We start from the raw sequence: 23,152 nt of genomic DNA on the forward strand, positions 1-23,152 counted from the left end.
AAAAGCTGAAAATCCTTTCTGTAATTATTTTATTAGCACCACAGCCCTCCTTTTATACACAATAAACTTAAAATTTTGCACAAATCTACAACTATAATGGAAACCTGTTTTGTGACTGTGGTGGTATTGAACATCTACAGTCATACTGCATGTTATGGAACTGGTAAGCTCATCACCAAGTCATATTTGATTGGACTAATGTACAATATACCGTATTTTCCGGACTATAAGTCGCACTTTTTTACATGTTTTGGCCGGGGGTGCGACCTATACTCCGGTGCGACTTATAAATGAAAAATATACCGGTAGGATCTCAATTAATTTACTGTAACAAAACAATTTTATGTGATAGAGTCGATCTATGTTTTAAAATGGCCACCAGAAAAGGAAATGCAATGCATCATGGGCACTGTAGTATGACGGCCATCCTATAGTTCACGCTGGTGGCGATAACCAATCAGAGAACAGAACTTTGGATGCGTATTCCTCACCTCACCCACAGCGTGTGAAGCTGACGAACACGGTGCTTGCTGTTATTCCGGCATGGCGAACAGAACAGCTTCAACCCTTGGATATCAGTGTGAGCAGAGTGTTTAAATTGACGCTGAGAGCTGCGTGGGAGCATTGGGTGAGCGACGGCGGAGGATTAGCGTGTGCACTTGGAAGGAGCTGGCGTCGATGATTGTGAAAAGCGTTTGAAGCAGACGAACATGGTGTTTATTCCGGGACGGCTAACAAGACAGCTTCAACCCTTGGATAGCAGTGTGAGCAGAGTTGACGCTGAGAGCTGCATGGGAGCACTGAGCGACGGCGGAGGATTAGCGTCTGCACTTGGAAGGAGCTGGATCGACACCGCTGGGAGGTCATGAGCTGCGCAGGTAGGCGCTGCATGGTTCGGCTCGCAATGTGGTCCGCAAAATACAAACATATCCGTAGGTAAAATGCAGCTCACGAGAGGGCACTCGAGGCTTGTGTGACTGTTCCTGCGACTTCTGACTACCATAGAAAAATAAAAATTTTAACGTTACTGATAACATAACAAGACAACGGAGAAGGCCCGAAAAAATGCCACCAAAAAGAAAATCATACTCTGCAGATTACAAGTTGCGACTGGTGAAATATGCATCCGAAAACGGTAGCCGTCACAATATTATCATCTGAACTTTTCATGTTAACATACCTGTATGTCCATGGGACTTATAGTCCAGTGGACCTTATTTATGGGTTATTTTTCTTTATAATGGATAAAGTGGCTGGTGCGACTTATACTCCGGTGCGACTTATATATGGTTTGTTTTTCTTTATAATGGATAAAGTGGCTGGTGCGACTTATACTCCGGTGCGACTTATAGTCCGGAAAATACGGTATGTCTCAAATTACATCAAATTTATTTGATGTAACAAGCATTCACAACAAGCATTTTAAAATGCACAAATAAAACCAATTCTTACATACAAGTAGTATATGTTCATGCCCCTGTGCTTATCTGTGATTTCCTCCAAAATCCCAAACACACTTGTGTGTACAGTAGATGAATACAAGATGATTGGCTGAACTGCCTCATAAAGATCTCAACAGAGATCTTTGTGAGGTCACAAAAGTGAGAAAAGGAAATGTAGCTCCAGATCACCACCAAAACCCACATACTACCTCTCCACAGAGGTTCTTCAAAATCCATTAATTGCTTTTAGAGACATCTTGAACACAAATAGATGCAGTGATGACATACCCCCCCCCCCCCACCCCCAGCCCCACCCCCCACTCTGCTGGATGAACAAGGGAATGATAAACAAGAAGCAATGTGAATTAAAGCAACAATCTGTCTCTTCCCACAGGGGAAAAACAAACTCCATTTCTGGGCTTCCTCTGTGTGTGTGTGTGTGTGTGTTTTTTTTTTTCTTTTCTGTACATGAAATGCCGACACTGCCACCCCAGTGGACACATTAGTGCCTGTACATCTGTGACAAAGACAGTTGATCGAGCTCCCTTCCAAACATCACCCGTGTACATCTCAGCGTGAACCTCCTAAATCCTTTTAGACACGACTAACAGAGCTTATCAGACTGCCGCTCTGACCCCGCTCCTCACACACACACACTCTGTGCTCATGTGTGTTGCTCGTTGAGAAATGGGCTCATTCATGGTTGCGGTGTCGCTGCCAAAACTAAAGATGGGGCTTTAGAGATGAAGGACCTGGTAGGAGCACCTGGTGCCAGCTGTTGCTGCTCTTCCTCTCGCTCCCTGCAGACGTCCTATCCTCAAACAGCTGCAGCTTTCTCCGAGCACCATGTCGATACAAACAAATGTGGGCAGCATGTCGTGTTTGAGTGTGTGCGTGCATGATGGTGACCTAGAAGGAGAAAGCCGGGGCTGGTCCTTTCCTGTGTTTATTTTCTTATCATTAGCCGGGCACAGAGGGGAAACACAGCTCTTACTCGGGCTCGCTTAGACACGGACTTGACCAGATTTTTCCTTGTGACTGGAGCTGGGGTGAGGTCCAAAATACAAACTTCATTTTACTTAATAAAGCAGTGGGGCTAATAAAATATTAGTTGTGCTTCTTGAGTAATTTATTCATAGCTGATGTGAAATTATGAAGCAGCTATATATGTAGAAGACTCACTTATTCCACGGTGGAACAGCCTGTTGGTTTCTGTCAGAAGTGTAGCCAGGCGTGCTCTGATTGGTGGACCTTGTACTTACAGTAAACGGGTGGTACAAATGTACAGTAAATCAAGAGGAGAGGAGGTAAGTGCTAATGTCTGTTCTAAACCGAAATAAAAATAAAACAGCCTTTTAAGATGACAAGTTGGAGGGTTTATTAAATGGTTTCAGAATAAAATGTCTTCCCACAAGTCCAGATCAGTGACTTTTTTTTATAGCCACCACCACAAACACACCACTGCTGTGTATTTCTTCATGTACTGCCTTACTTTAGAGATGAGAAAACAAGGCATATTCACCTCAAACACCAGAGGTCTGGGCTCACAGATTACCTGCATCCGTGTATAGATCCCAATAGGCGCCAGTGTCACCATAATTCCAGTTTATTGACTCATCGGGTCATCTATGTCAGCCAGCCTGCTCTTTGGTGTGTCAGATACGACATTTCACACGAATTCCACTTCATCGGGAAAGTTGGTGGTTTGGCGATTCGAGCGCTGGACTCGTGAACGGAGGATCCTCAGTTCATTTCCTCATCCTTTCAGCATTAGATAGGAAAAGCTGTTCATGTATGCATTTCTTATTGTTTTGTGAGGCAATTCACTGCGTCTTTGAAATTAAAACTGAAGATATGTGTTACAGAGGTTTGTTTCCCAGGGTGGTTCAGGGCCACTAAAGTTGGCGGGTTAGTTAACATGGCACTACTCTGGGTCCCACTGCACTGGAACGTCTATATGAAGATGATAAATAAGTCTCAGTCCACAGTTCTGAATGGCACTGGGACAGTCCACCCAGCTGTAAATAGGTACCTGTCTTAGCTGGGCAGTGTGGTGACCTTGCACTTGCTTCTTTAAACAGAAGGTTTCCAGTTCAAGATGTCCCATGCCCACCCTCCATGGAATGTGGATTTGCATCAGGATGGTCAGCCAGTGTAAAACTTGTGCCAAATTACCATGCAGCTCCTGAAATGTTCAGTCAGTTTTGGCTGAGGAAGTACAAGTCACTTGCGATGGACTGGTGTCACAATGAGGGGGGGAGTCACAGACTCTTGTGAGTCTGAAGGAACTGGGTTCCATCCATCGGTGTTTGTTTAGCAGTGATGTACGTTCCTTCGGCTTCTTCCCCTTTTTTCCATTCTGGGTCACCACAGCAGATCCAAGATGGACCGGCATGTCGATCAGTACAGGTGAGTAAAAATTGCAGTGGCACTGAAACCTTCCAGGATGCTGGAGTGTCCTCTTCAGATGGTGGTTCAAGATGTTATGGTCAGATGTAAGCCTGGGCAGTATTAAATGGAGTACAGGTTGTTGCCCATCAGCTTGTCCCCCCTCTCCATGTTACTGATGATCCCAAAGGAACAACAGACTGCTACAATATGGTACCAGTGCTATGGAAGGATTTGTCAGAAAGTGGTCAAACCTAATGATGAACTGCCTTAAGGACTCTAACTACAGGTTTACTCCTGAAGTCCTTTTCCATTTGTGGAGTGGAGGTTTGCATTCAGGGTTTTCCTTTCTCTAGGTGAGCGTCACATGCCTAAAGCTACTGGTTTTAGGGTGCCAGTGATCTGGAATTGCCCATTCTCATAAGTCAACAGAAGTAGTGGGCGCTCACCCCCAAACACCTGTGGCACTGATAACCATTTGGAACCTACTGGTTATGTGATCACAGCATTAGCTTGGACTATTACCACTAGGACTGCATTTGTATAGTGCTTGCATGGTCAAAGTGCTTTACAATGATGCCTCACATTCACCCCCCTCTCTATGTGTAGCACTGAAATCACTCAACTATTTCCACATTAACAGGAAAAGATTAACAGACTGTATCAGTGTAAACTTCAAGTCAATTTCTGAAATCAGAATTTATATCAGCATATCCATTGTTAATTTGTTCAACCAGTATTATAACACATTCTCTAAACTCCACCTCCTATATTTTTTTTCCAAATGAATGCCAAAGACAGGTGAAAATCTTTTTCTTTTTTTTTTTTTAACAAAAATCAATCTGTAGTGATGAACTGTGTGGAGCAGGTAGCTCAGTGGACAAGGAACTGGCTTGCCAATATGTAGAGCTAGGTTCAAGTCCAACTCATGCTTCATGACCATGTCCTTGGACAAGGCACTTGTCTGTATTGTCTGAGTAACCTGTCCCATCCGGGGGTGCAGTAGACTCTCATCTGCCTTATGCTATGAAATCTGGAGATAACAACAGGCCTCAGGACCTATGGAGGACTTGCTGTTTCTTTCTTGTGAAGGTTCCTGGCTTTGACAAATAGATGGTCACTTATTAGACGTAAGAATGGACTAGTTGATTCCCTGGGTGGTTGCCATCCAGACCTGATGGTCATTGCATAGTGTAGTGGATGTGGATGCAGGGCATGCTTCCTTTAACTTTAACTAGTAATGACTTCATGACTCTCTTTGCTAATAAAATTTTAACTATTAGAGAAAAAATTACTCATAACCATCCCAAAGACGTATCGTTCTCTTTGGCTGCTTTCAGTGATGCCGGTATTTGGTTAGACTCTTTCTCTCAGATTGTTCTGTCTGAGTTATTTTCATTAGTTACTTCATCCAAACCATCAACATGTCTATTAGACCCCATTCCTACCAGGCTGCTCAAGGAAGCCCTACCATTATTTAATGCTTCGATCTTAAATATGATCAATCTATCTTTATTAGTTGGCTATGTACCACAGGCTTTTAAGGTGGCAGTAATTAAACCATTACTTAAAAAGCCATCACTTGACCCAGCTATCTTAGCTAATTATAGGCCAATCTCCAACCTTCCTTTTCTCTCAAAAATTCTTGAAAGGGTGGTTGTAAAACAGCTAACTGATCATCTGCAGAGGAATGGTCTATTTGAAGAGTTTCAGTCAGGTTTTAGAATTCATCATAGTACAGAAACAGCATTGAAGGTTACAAATGATCTTCTTATGGCCTCAGACAGTGGACTCATCTCTGTGCTTGTTCTGTTAGACCTCAGTGCTGCTTTTGATACTGTTGACCATAAAATTTTATTACAGAGATTAGAGCATGCCATAGGTATTAAAGGCACTGCACTGCGGTGGTTTGAATCATATTTATCTAATAGATTACAATTTGTTCATGTAAATGGGGAATCTTCTTCACAGACTAAGGTTAATTATGGAGTTCCACAAGGTTCTGTGCTAGGACCAATTTTATTCACTTTATACATGCTTCCCTTAGGCAGTGTTATTAGAAAGCTTTGCTTAAATTTTCATTGTTACGCAGATGATACCCAGCTTTATCTATCCATGAAGCCAGAGGACACACACCAATTAGCTAAACTGCAGGATTGTCTTACAGACATAAAGACATGGATGACCTCTAATTTCCTGCTTTTAAACTCAGATAAAACTGAAGTTATTGTACTTGGCCCCACAAATCTTAGAAACATGGTGTCTAACCAGATCCTTACTCTGGATGGCATTACCCTGACCTCTAGTAATACTGTGAGAAATCTTGGAGTCATTTTTGATCAGGATATGTCATTCAATGCGCATATTAAACAAATATGTAGGACTGCTTTTTTGCATTTACGCAATATCTCTAAAATTAGAAAGGTCTTGTCTCAGAGTGATGCTGAAAAACTAATTCATGCATTTATTTCCTCTAGGCTGGACTATTGTAATTCATTATTATCAGGTTGTCCTAAAAGTTCCCTGAAAAGCCTTCAGTTAATTCAAAATGCTGCAGCTAGAGTACTAACAGGGACTAGAAGGAGAGAGTATATCTTACTTATAAGGTTTTGAATAATCAGGTCCCATCTTATCTTAGGTGTTGGGAAAGTGTAGGTACACGGACCCACAACAGGGGGCGCAAATGAACGGACAATGGAGTAGGTCAAATAACAACACTTTACTGTTGTGAATGTGCACAACAAATACAACAGATTACAACAATAGACAGGTGTCAATTCACAAAGGTGTCGTGTGGGCAGGCTCGAAGATAGGAGACGCCTGTCCAAAGCAGAACCGGAACCACACACGATTTCCTCCGCCACCAGACCCCGGGAATACTGGAGCCGCCAAGTCCCGAACTCCCAGGTGGCCACTGCCTCCGCGTGTCGGACCTGGTACTGCTGGCGAGGAACAAAAAGCAATTAAAGGAGGGCACGTTTGCACCCAGGAATCCGTACGGCAGGAAAAACTACCTCCACCTCTCGTTGGAAAAGTAGTCCACACTACAACGCACAAAATCACAAAAATAGCACTGTCAATCAGTCAGCTGGTAGAACGATATCTCGGCAAAGAGGTGGAGACGTCGTCCTGCTGATATACCCCTGCCGATCAGATGATTGGTAACAGCTGTTGCAGGTGATGCGTGACAGCTGTCACCCTGGCTGCTCCTGTGAGGCGGCTGCGCCCTCTGGTGCCTGGAGCCCGCACTCCAGACAGGGCGCCCTCTGGTGGTGGGCCAGCAGTACCTCCTGGCGGCCCACACAACATTAGGGACCTCATAGTACCATATCACCCCAATAGAGCGCTTCGCTCTCAGACTGCAGGCTTACTTGTAGTTCCTAGGGTTTGTAAGAGTAGAATGGGAGGCAGAGCCTTCAGCTTTCAGTCTCCTCTCCTGTGGAACCAGCTCCCAATTCGGATCAGGGAGACAGACACCCTCTCTACTTTTAAGATTAGGCTTAAAACTTTCCTTTTTGCTAAAGCTTATAGTTAGGGCTGGATCAGGTGACCCTGAACCATCCCTTAGTTATGCTGCTATAGACGTAGACTGTTGGGGGGTTCCCATGATGCACTGTTTCTTTCTCTTTTTGCTCTGTATGCACCACTCTGCATTTAATCATTAGTGATTGATCTCTGCTCTCTTCCACAGCATGTCTTTTTCCTGATTCTCTCCCCTCAGCCCCAACCAGTCCCAGCAGAAGACTGCCCCTCCCTGAGCCTGGTTCTGCTGGAGGTTTCTTCCTGTTAAAAGGGAGTTTTTCCTTCCCACTGTCACCAAGTGCTTGCTCACAGGGGGTCGTTTTGACTGTTGTGGTTTTTCCGTAATTATTGTATGGCCTTGCCTTACAATATAAAGCACCTTGGGGCAACTGTTTGTTGTGATTTGGCGCTATATAAATAAAATTGATTGATTGATTGACCTGACCTGAAGGCTCATGATGATAAGATACAACTACAGCATACATATGGCCAGAACAATTTTGACGATCCATTAACATTCATACACTAAATGTGGATGTTTGGGACACTCCCACTAAAAGCACCACATCAGCTCAGCTAGCATGGATGCGTGTCACAGCGAGTGGTGCAAGTTCTATTTGGCAAAAGCTGCTAATTTTGAGCTTCAAGTTTGTTTGTTTGTTTTTTTGTAATGCAGAATCAAGTAAGAAACAAAACAGAATCTGGAAAATGGTGCTACTACAAACTGGCCAACAAGAACAACAACAAATTTAAAGTAGGACCTGTAAGCTAATCACCTGTAGCTGCGTGCCTACCATTAATGGATTGTTATATTTTATTGTTATGTGGTGAAAGGTGTTTGCTCACTGTGAAGTGATTAGGTGTACTGTGACACATGCTGACTGAAGCCCCAACGACACAGGCAATTTAATGCTTGACAGGTTGAAGGCCACAAATTGCTTCTCACAACAAAATGCTAACTGGTTAGCTGCCAGCTGTAGCAGGTATTGGTGTGTTATTACTCTACCAGTTTTGTATCAGGAGTCATTATTTATTGTCAGGGCTGCTTTTTAAAACTTTTATAAAGCCATATAACTCAGAAGTATCAGGCTCAACAAGACTGTGAAAACCCATCACTGTTACACAAGCACAGTTTATGCTCAATTAGGGGTGAATAGTTTTGTTGCTCATATCAGCAATACAGCAAATACTTAAGGTACTGATGTACTTTGAGGGGAACTTTGATTTTTTTTTCAACCTGTGCTTTTTCTTCTGTTTGTGACAGGAACAAACTTGTCATCAGCAACTAACTTGTAGCGACGCAGCAGAGAGCAGCGCCGCGGAATGGACTGAAAACTTAAGCTAAGTAGCTGTCATCTTAAAAAGCTAGAATTGTCTATGTGCTGCCAGACAATTCTTTTTTTTTTTTTTTTTGTCTTCAGTGATGACACAAAGCAATTTACTGAGAATGTTTTTAGCTTTCCTCCTACAATTACACAATGGAGGCATTTAGCCCGTGATGTTGTTTGCACTGTAAACATAAAATTGTGAAAATATTAACGCAAACACCTCTATAAATAGAGTTCAAGTTGAAAAATAGCAGAAGTCTTCTTTAAGATGCACTACTGTAGGGTTACTCTTTCATCACATTTGATGCAGCAGTAAAGGGTTTTTAGGTGTGTGTGTGCGTTGTGTGTGTGTGTGTGTGAACACGCGCCATATCTCAAAGGTCTTCTTCCAATTTGGACCAAACTTAGTGGAATAATTAAGAGTCAGTCATGCATGAAGTCATTTAATTTAAGAAAAAAAAATGGTTAAAAGTCAGTTCTATGCCAAGGTCAACATGTTGGCTCATTGCTTAAGTTTTCGGGATACATATAGAATGGCTATTTCGAGAAACTGGTTTTATGATACACCTATGGTTACTACTGAACACTCATATAACGTTATATATCACCTTTCTGTTGTTGTCATCACCTCTGATCTTGGGTGACCTGAAAATGTCAAACTCATATCTCTTGAATTGAAGCAATTTGGGGCAACACAGTGGCTTAGTGGTTCGCACTGTTGCTTCACAGCAAGAAGGTCATGGGATCAATTCCCACCTGTGGCCTTTCTGTGTGGAGTTTGCATGTTCTCCCTGTGTTTGCGTGGGTTCCCTCTGGGTACTCCGGGTTCTTCCCACTTCCAAAGACATGCGGATAGATGAATTGGAAACTTTAAATTTTCCGTAGGTGTGAGTGAGAATGTGTTTGTTTGTCTCTGTGGCCCTGCGACAGACTGACATCCTGTCTAGGATGTACCCCGCCTCACACCCTATGACTGCTGGGATAGGCTCCAGCCATCCGTGACCCTTTATTGTAGTAAGTGGTTGAAGATGAGTAAGTGAGTGAAACAGTTTGGCACCAATATGGATTAAAGATGGTACAGAGGTTGTGTGTTGTTCAAAGATAAACCTGTTAAATTTTAGTCAGAATTGATTCAATGTAAAAGCCACACATAAACATATTAAGATATTGCTGAACTAAAAATATTAATTTCCATGAATCTTTATCTAGCGGCACAGTGGCTTAGTGGTTAGCACTGTTGCCTCACAGCGCAAAAGTCATGGGATTGCTTCCTGCCCTTTCTGGCATATGGCATCCTTGAGATGACAGTCTGTTCGGCATCAGCTCTGGTCGTCATGTCCTGGATGTCCTTTGGCTGTCTTTCTTTGTCAACACTAGACTGCATATCATTGATTAGCCACAACATTTTGTTCAGTGCATGTTTTTATATTGTAACAGTACACATAAATGTATCAAAAGATGACTGTATGAGCCTTTTGGTTCAGTCCAAATAAATATTGCGATTCCACATGTGGAAGTTTTTTCTGTGTGAGAAACTCATTTTGCAATTCTACATTTCACGAGATCAACTTCAGCAACGGACTGGATGATAAACCATGTGCAAGCAAAGATTGCAAAGTGGATTTCTATTCTGGGGAGGACAAGACATTCTGGATCACAAATCATTGTATACTCTGTACTGCTCACTGGTTTTACCTGGAGCTAAAAGAGAGTAAATAAATATTAATCAGTTTAAAAAGGACAATTTTTTTTTCTTTTTTTACTAAAGAGGTATATGCAAGAGAGTGGGTGTTACCTGTTGATATAGGTAGTGTATGGGTTGTACACTCAACGCCCACTTTATTAGGTACAGCAGCTCAATTGTTAGCTAATCAGCTGATCGCATGGCAGAAACTCGATGCCTTTAGGCATCTAGACGTGGTGAAGATGACTTGCTGAAGTTCAAACCGAGGATCAGAATGGAGAAGAAAGGGTATTTAAGTGACTTTGAACGTTGCATGGTTGTTGGTGCCAAACGGGCTGGTCTAAATGTTTCAGAAACTGCTGAGCTAAGGGGATTTTCACACGTAACCATCTCTAGGGTTTACAGAGAATGGTCCCAAAAAGAGCAATGTGAGCAGTGATTGTGTGGACGAAAATGCCTTGTTCATGTCAGAGGAGTGATGCTATCATGTTACTATGGACCAACATCTTTGAGGAATGTTTCCAACACTTTGTTGAATCTACGAAGAGTTGAATCCATGAAGAGTTAAGGCAGTTCTGAAAGCAAAAGGCCAACCCGGTACTCGCAACATGTGACTAATAAAGTGGCCGGTGATATAGTCTGGGTGACTGTATATATATATATATATATATATATATATATATATATATATATATATATATATATATATATATATATATATATATATATATATATATATATGTATAGGAAGCACTCTGCTGTGATCATTTATGGAGCTGGTTGTACATTGAGCACCACCCAAACTGAACATCACAAAAAGATGAGTACAGTGCAAATAGAGATCTTCATGGCATTAAAGCAACCTCCAGCGAACAATTCAGATTGGACCAAAGCAATATCAAATGCCTCAGGTGTTTTTTTACAGCAGCAGATATGTGACTGTACCCTACTATTGAGAATGCATGCTAAAAATAACTAAACCCATTATGAAATTCCCCTATGTCATGTTCAGTGCATCCAGAAAATATTGATAGCACTTCAATTTTTCCACATTTTATGTTACAGCCTTATTCCACAATGAATTAAATAAATTTTTCTCACAAAATTGTACTCACAACACTCTACTGACAACATAAAATAAAGTTTGTTTTGTTTTTGTTTTCTTTGTTTGTTTTTTTGCAAATTTATTAAAAGCAAATAGCTAATAAAACACATACTTAAGGATTCACACCCTTTGCTCAATACTTTGTTGATGCATTTTTGGCAGCAAGTACAGCCTGAAGTCTTCTTGAATATGATGCCACAAGCTTGGTGCACCTATCTTTGGGCAGTTTTGCCCATTCCTCTTTGCAGCACCTCTCAAGCTCCATCAGGTTGGATGGGGAGTGTCAGTACACAGACATTTTCAGATCTCTCCAGAGATGTTCTGTCAGAGTCAGATCTGGGCTCTGGCTGGGCCACTCAAGGACATTCACAGAGTTGCCATGTTCCTTTTAACGAAGGAGTGGCTTCTGTCAGGCCACTCTGCCATACAGGCCTGACTGCTGCAGAGTTGTTTGTCCTTTTGGAAGGTTCTCCTCTCTCCACAGAGGAATGCTAGAGCTATGAGAGAGTGACCATCGGGTTCTTAGTCACCTCCCTGACTAAAGACCTTCCCCCCCAATCACTCAGTTTAGACAGCTGGCCATTTAACTACACGTAGTCTTCCTAGAATTCTAGGAAGAGTCCTGGTGGATCTCAACTGCCTCCATTTTTGGATGAAGGAGGCCACTGTGCTCATTGAGACCTTCAAATCAGCAGAAATGTTCCTGTACCCTTCCCCAGATTTGTGTCTCAAGACAGTCTTGTCTCAGAGGTCTACAGACAATTTCTTTAACTTCATGCTTGGTTTGCGCTCTGACTGTCAACTTATTTTAATAAATTAGCAAAAATCTAAAAAAAAAAAAAAAAAAAAAACTTATTTCACTTTGTCATTATGGTGCATTGTGTGCAGAATTGTGAGGATAAAAATGAGTTTCATCCATTTTGGAATAAGGTTGTAATACAGCAAATTGTGGAAAAAGTGCAGTGCTGTGAATACTTTCCGGATACGCTGCAATTTTAAAAGAACAAAACAAAGAAAACACAAGCAGTTTAATCTTGTTTCTCGCTTCCATTGTACTGAAAATATACAATCCATGATTTTTGTGTCTGCTATATCCTTGTGTTGTGACAATTTTATGTTGTTTTGTTTTATTGGTTAGTACCCATATGGCAAAGATATACATAAATTTTATAAAGTTTGTATCTGGAATTTGTAAGTAATGCATGTGACAGTCAAACCAGATGTTCCTTAGTAAATTTGTACAATATGGAACTTATATAAATTGGGAACTTAAAAGTCCGGTCCATGGCTGATGCTGAGACCCTGATTCATGCTTTTGTTTCTTCTAGACTAGATTATTGTAATGTTCTATTTTCAGGATTACTACAGTCCAGCAGTAGGGGTCTTCAGCTGGTTCAGAACGTTGCCGCCACACTTCTGAAAGGTAGCAGAAGGTTTGAACATATCACACCCATTTTGACATCTTTGCACTGGCTCCCTGTCTCTGTGAGAGCAGATTTTAAGGTTTTGCTATTGACTTATAAAGTTGTTCATGGACCGGCGCCATCTTATCTGGCTGATCTGGTGGAACCCTACGTGCCGGCCCGGGCTTTGCGGTCGCAGGATGCGGGACTTCTCTGTGTTCCCAGTAGACAGAGAGACAATCCCCAGAAAAGAAGCCAGAAATTAATTTTCGTGGTCAACACTTGGTAACTGATTATTTACAACTTTTTGTCATTTGGGATAACATAAACTACAAATTTCAAGTTGTTACCACATCTCAGTTTCACCAGTTTTTGAGAAATTTGAGAAGAATTCAAGATGGCCGCCAGTATTTTAAGATCAGAGTTCAGTGTACAGGTAGATTTGTAATGGCTGGTTTTTGACCCCATAAATGTATTACTGACATATAGAAATATGATATTAAACTTTTCAAAAAAGATATTGCTTTGAGGATAGGAGGCAGCCATGACGTAGTACTACGTCATGTCATAATGAAACACCAACTGAGATCATAACCAAACATTCTAAACTCAGTCTTAATGTTCTAGTAGAATCAAAATATAGTCAGGTTTTGTTCCTGAATTTTTAGGCTTTACAACGTAATTTTCAAGGCTGCTAGCAATCAATGATGTAGTAGTATGTCATATCATATCAAGAAAACACCCATCAACACCACATACTGCATGTTAAGCAATGTCAAAACCACAGTTCATTTAAAGGTGATAACTGCTTTTTTGGGCAAAAAATGTCTATATGAACCAGAACCATGCTTTAGTTTTAAGCTAGGTCTGAATAAGAGATCCGTTTCAGCAGAGGAATATCAGTCATCATCTTCCTCATCCTTACTCTCACTATCTCCTTCCTTATCACTTCTGATGGGAGGGAGATCACTTAAAATGAAGGTATTCTCACAGTCTACACAGCCACACAGATCGGTACATTTTAATTTCAGTTTGATGTAAGAACAACTTTCTTGCACACAGTGGTTCTTCTTGCAGCTGCAGTGATTTAGTTCTAGCACAGCTTTAGGGGCACATGGAAGTGTCATCCAATGGATTTCTATCTTTCCATCCTTAACAATCCATCCATGACCATCAGGAGAAGGAATGCCTTGAAACTGTTCCAAGCAGCGTCTACGAGGTCTATTAGATGGATTTGAATGACGTGCGATTACACCAATCATGCTTGAACCCTCGTGCGCATGCGTGAGTTTTTTCACGCGTGTCGGTGACGTCATTTCCCTGTGGGCAGGCCTTGAGTGAGATGTGGTTCAGCCCTCTCGGCTGAATTCCTTTGTTTCACACGCTGCTCGAGATGGCGCGCATTGCTTTATCAAAATTTTTTCTGGACCTGTAAGGAATATCCGAGTGGACACTATTCGAGAAATTTAGCTGGTTTTCGGTGAAAAGTTTAATGGCTGATGAGAGATTATGGGGTGTTTCTGTCGCTGTAAGGACTTCCCACGGAGCGGGACGTCGTGCAGCGCTTCCAGGCGCCGTCGTTGGCCTGTTTCGACCTGAAAACATCCTAATTTAAGGCTTATTTCACCCAGGATGTCGTGAGAGAACAGAGAAGATTCAGAAGAGGCTGGCATGAGGACTTTATGCGGACATTCCACTGTTTAAGGACATTTTGTAATGAAAGACGTGCGCACAAATTTGCCGAGTCATTTCCGTGAGGACTCGACGAATCTGTGTGCTCCGCGACAGGAAAAACACCTCCGTGTTGAAAACCATTTGTAAAATTCAGGCGGCTTTTGATGGCTTTCAACAAGTGAGTAACTGAGAAATTGTTTAACAGCTTGGGCACGTTCCAACTTGCCCGTTAAGGTTTCCAACGGAGGTGTTTTTCTTGTCGCGGCCCCCCGCGCTCGGGTCCGGCCCGACATGCGACTCTGCCCGCACGTTCTTTCATTACAAAATGTCCGTTAACAATGGAATGTCCGAATAAACTCCTCACGCCGACTTCTTCTGAAAGTTCTCTGTTCTCTGACGACTTACTGGGTCAACAGAACCTGAAATGTGGAAGTTTTCAACTTGAAACGGTGAGACGCTGCCGCCTCGAAGTGCAGATCGCCGTCAGGCGCCGTGGGCTGTCCTTGAAGCGACACTACCAGACCAAAATCTCTCATCAGCCGTTAAAAGTTTTACAGAAAACCAGCTGAATTTATCGAATGGTGTCCACTCAGTTGTGCCTTACAGTTTTGAAAAAATTTTGATCAAACAAAGCAACAGTCTCTGAGCCATTCCTAAACAATGAAAAAATCGACGAGAGGGTGGGCGACTCCTCACTCAAAGACTGCCCACAGGCGAATGAGGTAACCGACAGGCGTGAAAAAACTCTCGCATGCCCACGAGGGTTCAAGAATGTCTGATGTAATCACACGTGATTCAAATCCATATGGGTTTTGAAAAAAATAATAAGGTTGGATACTTTTCTAACAGACCTCGTATGTACTGGTTTGATAATTTGTCCTGGCAAGATGTAGCTTTAGACAGTCCTGATTGGGTGGGATGGAATCCTCCAGCTTTTTCCCACTCTTGTACAGGGTGGCCCTAGTTTCGTTTTCCTTGAGTCCTCCTGTTTTGTAGAGTGATGACATGAACTGTTCAATGACAGGCATGACGTTATCAGGTACATGAAATGTTTCACCAAGTTTGCCAAAAACTTCCACAAACTTCTCCTCACCTCCTCCAAGCAGCATATTCACTGTTTTTTTCTTACCAATGCCATGAAATGCACTGACGAAGTCGCACCCAGTGAAGTTATGTAAGCCAAGGAGTGCTTTTGCTTTCTGTTCTCCAAGATGGTGGTTTATTGCAGATACATCTAATGTCCTGCGCTTGTCTCCCCTGTCACTCTCAAAGAGAATCTTAGCATCAATTTCATGGGCCTTTGAAACAGCAAGAACCAGCACATCCATGTCTGGAGACTGAATAATTACTACATCAGTAGTTTTTGCAGCATATGCTGTATGCAACAGCAGACGAGTGTCAGCTTCCTCATGGTCACATGATAGTTGTTCAATGGGCTTGATGACCAGTGAGCCATCAATGAACTGCAATGAATGACACTTGTCCCCATGCCCTAGCACAAGCTTGTAGTCCCAGCTTTCTGCACTGTCTGACCAGCACTTCAAGAAGAACTTTGGCAGCTGTTCTTTATTTTCTCCAGAGGCAAGGAATTTCTTCCACTGAACTGGCACTTTCTGGTCCTTTGAAAATATGTTGATCACCTTTGACTGTCCCGTTGGTTTGCAACGACGATCCCTCTCGGCATCCTTGATACTTATCCTAGGGTACCGGTCAGGAACAACATGGATATCAGCCACACCATTCTGCCTAGTTATATTTGTGATCTTTTGAAGGTAGAGAGTAGCTAATTCACCAAATGTACGAGGGATGCAAGCATCTGGTATCATCTGGAGGACTACCATTGCATCAACTATCTAGGTTGACTGTGCAGGAATGGATTCTGCATGGGAACTAGGTACACTGTACTCCAAGAAATGCATCAAGCTGGATTTATCAGTTTTCATTATTCCACCATCTGGGTAAGCTATGGACAGTGGTGAAGGACCCAGAGAATAAAGTCTTCGAATGTGATACCCCTACCACTACCTATGACCACCATCCTTGCCATGAGATTTCTTTCAGCCTTAATCACACCCTGCTTTCCTTTTGCCTTGTTCTCAACTGTGAGTCCTACATCATCGAATGACTTGATTTTCAGTTTAGGGATCAATGACTGTCTGCTAAGACAGGAATGGGCCTATCAAGACACAGGCATATGCCACAACCAGATCAAAGCCAGCGATTTATTGGCATAAAGCGTTAAAAAAAGGCTGATTATTAAAAAAAACACTTCTTTACATTCAGAAGTTTATTGTTTGATATCAACATTGCAAAACTTTCAAAATTTCAGTGAAAAAAAAAGCCAAAAACTTGCTTGTCCGTAATTAGATTAAAAAACTACACAAATTTCCAATGGTTTCGATTGTCGGACAAGATTAACTTAAAATAACTGCCCCCATTTTCGGTTAAACACGGGATCTTGGGTATTCATTAGTTTTTTACATATTTCTCTTCCTAACCTAATGCAACAAAGAGGAAGAATGCATATAATGTAATGGGAATTAAAACATTTTCTTTGTCCATCTTCGTATTCAACATTTATGTAAACAAAGCAATCACTCGCTCTTTTTCAGCTGATAAAAACAACAATCTTACCTGTTTACAACATTCAAGGCAACTTCTTGCTCTTTTCCATCTAATTTACTCCATTCCTGAGCACATTTGATTATTTTTTCCAGCTAATTTCTGTTATACTTGTGATTTTATCAGGGCAATCCACAATGTGGACTACACAAGTGGCCATTTTGAATCAACCGTTTCTGCAGCGCGGCTCCAGTTTGAAGCGTGAATCGAAGCAATGCTTCAATTCAGTGGCTCGTGGCTCTTTGATTCGCTGCTCTTCAAAAGCAGTAAGTCTGCTTCTTAACCCCTCTGAAAGCCATTAAAATATTATGAGTCACTTTTGTGTGGATTAAAGTCACTAACTGGGACTCTTGTTGCAGTCAAGAAACGAGAATCATCCTCCGTTCCTCTTCTGCTGAGAGTCCGCTTGGAATTAACTTCAAAACGAATTGCTGACTGATTAAAAGCTGTTTTTTTAATTAACTAGGCCAAGCTGAAGGTGGTAACAAGTGTAAATGTATTTCATATACAAAAACAAACATTTCAAAATAGTTTTTTCTCAGTTACCGAGTGTTGACCACGAAACTGCACAAAAATTAATTCTGTCTCTCTGTCTACAGGGTGAAGAAGAAGTCAGCAGGTCAAACAGCCTTTTCGTATCATGCTCCCACCCTGTGGAACAGTCTTCCTGCGACCATGAGGCAGTCTGAGTCCGTGGACATTTTTAAGTCAAGACTCAAAACCTATTTTTATTCTCTTTCTTATGAATAGTTTTTATTTTTATTTGTTTTATTCTTCTGTTTTTATTTATGTATTTTAATTTTTTTTATTCATTTTTAATGATTTATTCAATTTTCTGTTGACTTGTTTTATGTAAGGCGCCTTGATCAGCTTTTACTGCGATTTGGCGCATTTGAAGCTAATTAAATTAAAATTAATTAATTAAAAGAATAATATATGAGCGTAATTCCACATACAGAATCCTTAGTAGATATGTGTAATATCAAACTGAGATTTATAAACACAACATATATCAAACATAAAGATTTAGTACTGGAATTGATGTAATTTCTGGTAATTTTTTTTCTATTTCTTTTCCATATGGGTATGGCCAAAGCAGATAACCACTCTACTGTGATTGGTCTACTTGATGTTTCTTCATATAATTAAAAATGTTTGAGAGAGTTTTTGATGCGCTTGCTCATGCAGTGTGATTATGTTGTGATGTGGTGCTGTATTAATACATTTAATTGAACTGAATTGATTATAATTACAAAAAAGTATGAATCACAGCACACACGTAGTAAGAGTTGACTAGTATCACACCACTGATCCACTGACGTCCTGCTCTAACATTTGAGCTACACTCACTCCAGTAGTACGTTGAAGTATGATGCATATTCCTGATTATATGTCAGCTCTTTCATATCCTGCTTTTAAAGTAATATATTTGCACTGCGTTGTCATCAGAGGTAGGACACAAAGTCTAAACTGATTTGCAACAGGAAGCAACAGTTTGTGGAAAATGTGTTTTTGAATACAAATAATTACACGTCGCTTTTTTAAAATAGCCGAAGTCTCATCAAATGTTTCCACAGAAGGACCTTTCAGGCATAACTGAAATCGAACTATCTTGTAGTAGGTGTATGGATCTTTTGCAAATGATATGCAAAGCACTTCACCTGGACAGACCTGCAATTATAACCCTACAAAAGGCCTGAAAATTGCTGGGTAACTGAGGCTCATTCAGGCTGAGGGGGAAAGTCACTGATGTGGTTATTATGGATGAAATTACATTTGAAGAGCCATTCTACTGAAAACACATTTTTTTTTTTCTGCAGTCACTGTGGGTGGTTATTTGGAACCTGTTAAGTGCTATGAGTGAATGTTAAAGATGAAACGTGTTCTGTTCAGTAACTGGGGCATTCTTCCTCATGGGTTCACACTTGACATAAATTATGTTTAGTACGTATAAGTTCAAATCATTAATCAAACACGGCAGTAACTGTTGCATAATACCAGTGTGAATCTGTAGAGAACCCCAGAGGAAAATGTGCAGTCTGCCTGATATTTTAATCATCTGGCAAGTATGCTGCTGCGGCATGAGCATCCATGTGAAATGTACATTTCCGGGGGGTGAAATCTGATTTCGGCTCTCAGCACTCCATTACTTCACTAAATTTGCCAGATGGATGACAGATGTTGACCCACCAGTCATTTTAAATATACACCCGTCTGTTAAGAAGCAATGGGTTTTTTAATTCCCAGACTGTTTGTGTCAGTGCTCACCAAGTTTGGCCCATGTGTTAAACACTGACTGTATGTAGTCTTTGTGTAATGTGGACACAACAAGTATGGAGAAAAATATACCAAACCATGATTTTGGTATTTGTTACACCCCTGTGTTCTGACAACTGACAATTTGCCTGGACATTGAAGAGGGTTTGGCATATGAATAGATTCATCTACAATTGGAAACACCACAGAATTATTTTATTTTGTTAAGAGTAGCAAATGTTATCAACACTACAAGAAGTAATGTTAGATAGAGAATATAAAAGATAAAAAAAAAGGCATGACTGTAACTGAGCATGAAAAGACTAGTAGATGCAAAGCTTATTTTTGAGTCAATAAATGTAAGAAACCAAGTTAGGACTAGACTCCAACACACGAAAACATTTCAGCCTCATTTAGTTCTGTCCACTTGCTGCCTCTCTTTAACATAAAGAGCTCTTACAAGTTTGGGATGTTGAACTCAACTTTACAATTTGAGTTGTAAAGTTGTAAAATTGGCTGACATGAACCTTTCACAAACATACCGCTACCTTTGTTATTATTACCGGTTATTTTACCAAATGAACAATACACAAAATACTTTGTCTGTTGGAAATGGTGTAATTACATAGTTATTCCAGCAGTTGGCAACTCTGACAGCATTGCTACATTGCTGTCAACCATGACTGCATCCCCCATCACACTTTGGTCACATTATCTAAGAGAGACCAAGGCAAAGTAAATGGTAAATGGACTGCATTTATATAGGGCATTTCCATCTGCATCAGATGCTCAAAGTGTTTTACAATAATGCCTTACATTCACCCCGATATCATGGTGCTGCCATACAAGGTACTCACTACACACCGGGAGCAACTAGGGAATTAAGAACCTTGTCCAAGGGCCCTTAGTGATTTTCCAGTCAGGCTGGGATTTGAATCAAGTATCCTCTGGTCTCAAGCCCAACGCATAACCACGAGACCATCATCTCCCCAATGTGACTAGATACCATTCATTTTTAAACAGAGTGTGTGTTTTACAGTAATAAAAGACAAGTGGTCGCTGCCAGCTAGGAGGGGCCACAATAGACAAAAATGGTATTTTATCCAAATGTGGAGTGATGTGACATGACACCTGCCAATCCGAGTAAAGGCAGCATGATGGTAGGGCAGTCACTGTTGTGTGGGCCGCTGAAGAGGAGGTACTGCTGGCCCACCACCACCAGAGGGCGCCCTGCCTGGAGTGCGGGCTCCAGGCACCAGAGGGCGTCGCCACCTGAGATGAGCAGCCAGGGTGACAGCTGTCACCCATTATTGGACACAGCTGTTTCTACTCGGCACCAAGGTATATCAGGAGGACGGCGTCTCCACCTCAGTGCCGAGATATCGCCTAAGACTGAGGTAGTATCTCTGCATTCTTATTCTGATTAACCAGCTAATCATTTGTTAAACCTTTTCAGGATTGTTGACTGCTAAAAGCTATATTGCTTGGATAAGTACTCACCTTCCTGTTGTGCATTGACAAGAGGTGGAGGCGGCTTCTCCCCTCTTCGTTACTGGGTGCTGTCGCATCACACCTGTGTGTTGTTGCTCTCTCCTGCCAGCAGTACCGGATCCGACGAGCGGAGGCAGTGGCCACCTGGGAATTCGGGACTTGGCGGTTCCAGTATTTCCAGGGTTCGGTGGCAGAGGAGATCGGGGTGGTTCCGGTTCGACTGAGACGGGCGTCTCCTACCTTCGAGCCTGCCCACACGACACCAGCAAATTCGACCCCAAATTGTGATTGTTGTACTTATTGTGCTTGTTTCACAATAGTAAACCTTGTTATTTATCTTCCTCCATTGTCCGTTCATTGCGCCCCCTGTTGTGGGTCCGTGTTCCTACACTTTCACAACAGTCACAATTATTACCATATTCGCCAATCGCGATTATTTTTCATATTTGCAATTATTTTTCATATTCGCGATTACCGTGAATTATTTATTTTATCCACAAAGCATAAAACAACTCAGAATCTGATGTCATTGTGCTGCAGCCTTGCTCACTCTGTTTCGCTGTCGTCTTAAGGCAGGACAATAACATGGAGGCTGAGGTGCGATCCGTCCTGCCCTTTGGATAAGACGGCCGATTTAAACAGTGGCCGTCTTCTTCAAAGCCGTCTAAAATACGAAGTTTACAGAAGGAGCTTGTCGGGGTGTGTGTGTGTGTGTGTGTGTGTGTGTGTGTGTGTGTGTGTGTGTGTGTGTGTGTGTGTGCGCGTGCGGAGTCAAGAGGGTGGGAGATTCATGAATGGAGGCACGACACATTACAGTGTCAGAACCATCAGTGCATGTGAGACAGCAAGCGCAGAGCAGAGAGAGGATTTTAACCTGAGTGAACATGTTAAAAAAACAAAACCAAAATGTGGAGCCAAAATTTCTCTCCCAGTGTGATTCTGCCGTTACTATCCTGTTCACATCATGTGCGCATCGTATGCTGAATTTATGAGCTCATGAGATGAAATAAACGGTCAAATATCTTTACAAACATATTTAAAAACCAGTGGTGGGCACACTTCCGATAACAGATAATTATCGAAGATAATGTTTTCATTATCGGATTATCTTTTTAGATAACTTTAAAAACCATCATCGGACTAATTATCTTCCGATGAATTGCCGACCCATAACTTTTAGACCGATAACATAGTTAACCAAGCTGAACAGTGAAAAACATTTTTAAAACTTAAAAGCAGTTGAGACCTACCTGTTAAAAGTTTCCTAATAAGTATATTGTTCTAATCTCTGCAAACAGGAGAGAGCTGTTTATAGAAAAAAACTACTCTATTCTCTGTAGGCAAAGGAAAACTGGTGATCCAAAAAAAAAAAAAATCATTTCCTTTAACACCATACTGATATAACCGCAATATCACCCAAGTCATCCAGAGGCATACATTTATAACTTATGGTTCAAATTTTAACTCATTTTGGACAAGTTATTTAAAATAGTCATGAAGTTTTATAAAGTGAACATATCAGATATATGTTCTTGTTTTAAAGTAATGTGCTAATTTTTAAGGTTTTGTGAGCACATGCTGTTCCCTCAGCAATGCATTATGGGTAGTATAGGGTAATCTCAGATCACAACAGGACAAATGCATTTCAGACACTCTGTTCAGGCTCCACGGACAACAGCATTAAACTCTAGTGCCTAAAACTCTTGTGAATATATTCTCTGGGTTTATAGACATTATTGTATTTGCGTTTAAATTCCACGCATCTTAAATGTAGCAGACGGATTATCTGGAATTTTGTTTGGCAAGTTTTCAAGGCCGCTACTGCCATCTACTGGCCAGTATGTTCATGGCAGTATTCACCCCAAGTACTAAGCATCTGGGCACCAATAGATGGCAGTGTTCTATTTATTTTGACCCGGTTATATCAGATGGTGGTCAAATCACCTTTTTGGCTTTGCAAATGGCTTTTTTTTTGTTTTGTTTTGTTTTTACAAATTAAGTTTAAAAACAAAACAACAACAACAAAAAAACATTACAAGACAGCCTGTTATGTGTCGACGCGGGTTGAGGAGTGGACCTGCGTCAGACAGGACCCAGCGCTAAAAATAACCAGAAAGCGGTTCCAAACAGAAACTATTTATTATACACCTGTGCTTAAAAGTGTAAAAACATAAAAACAACGTCCCTCTGGTGGAGTGATCCGCGGCTCGCTCTCCAGCGCCCGCAAGGATTAAAGC

This window comes from Thalassophryne amazonica, chromosome 5, assembly GCF_902500255.1.
Source record: "Thalassophryne amazonica chromosome 5, fThaAma1.1, whole genome shotgun sequence".
Taxonomy (NCBI): Eukaryota; Metazoa; Chordata; class Actinopteri; order Batrachoidiformes; family Batrachoididae; genus Thalassophryne; species Thalassophryne amazonica.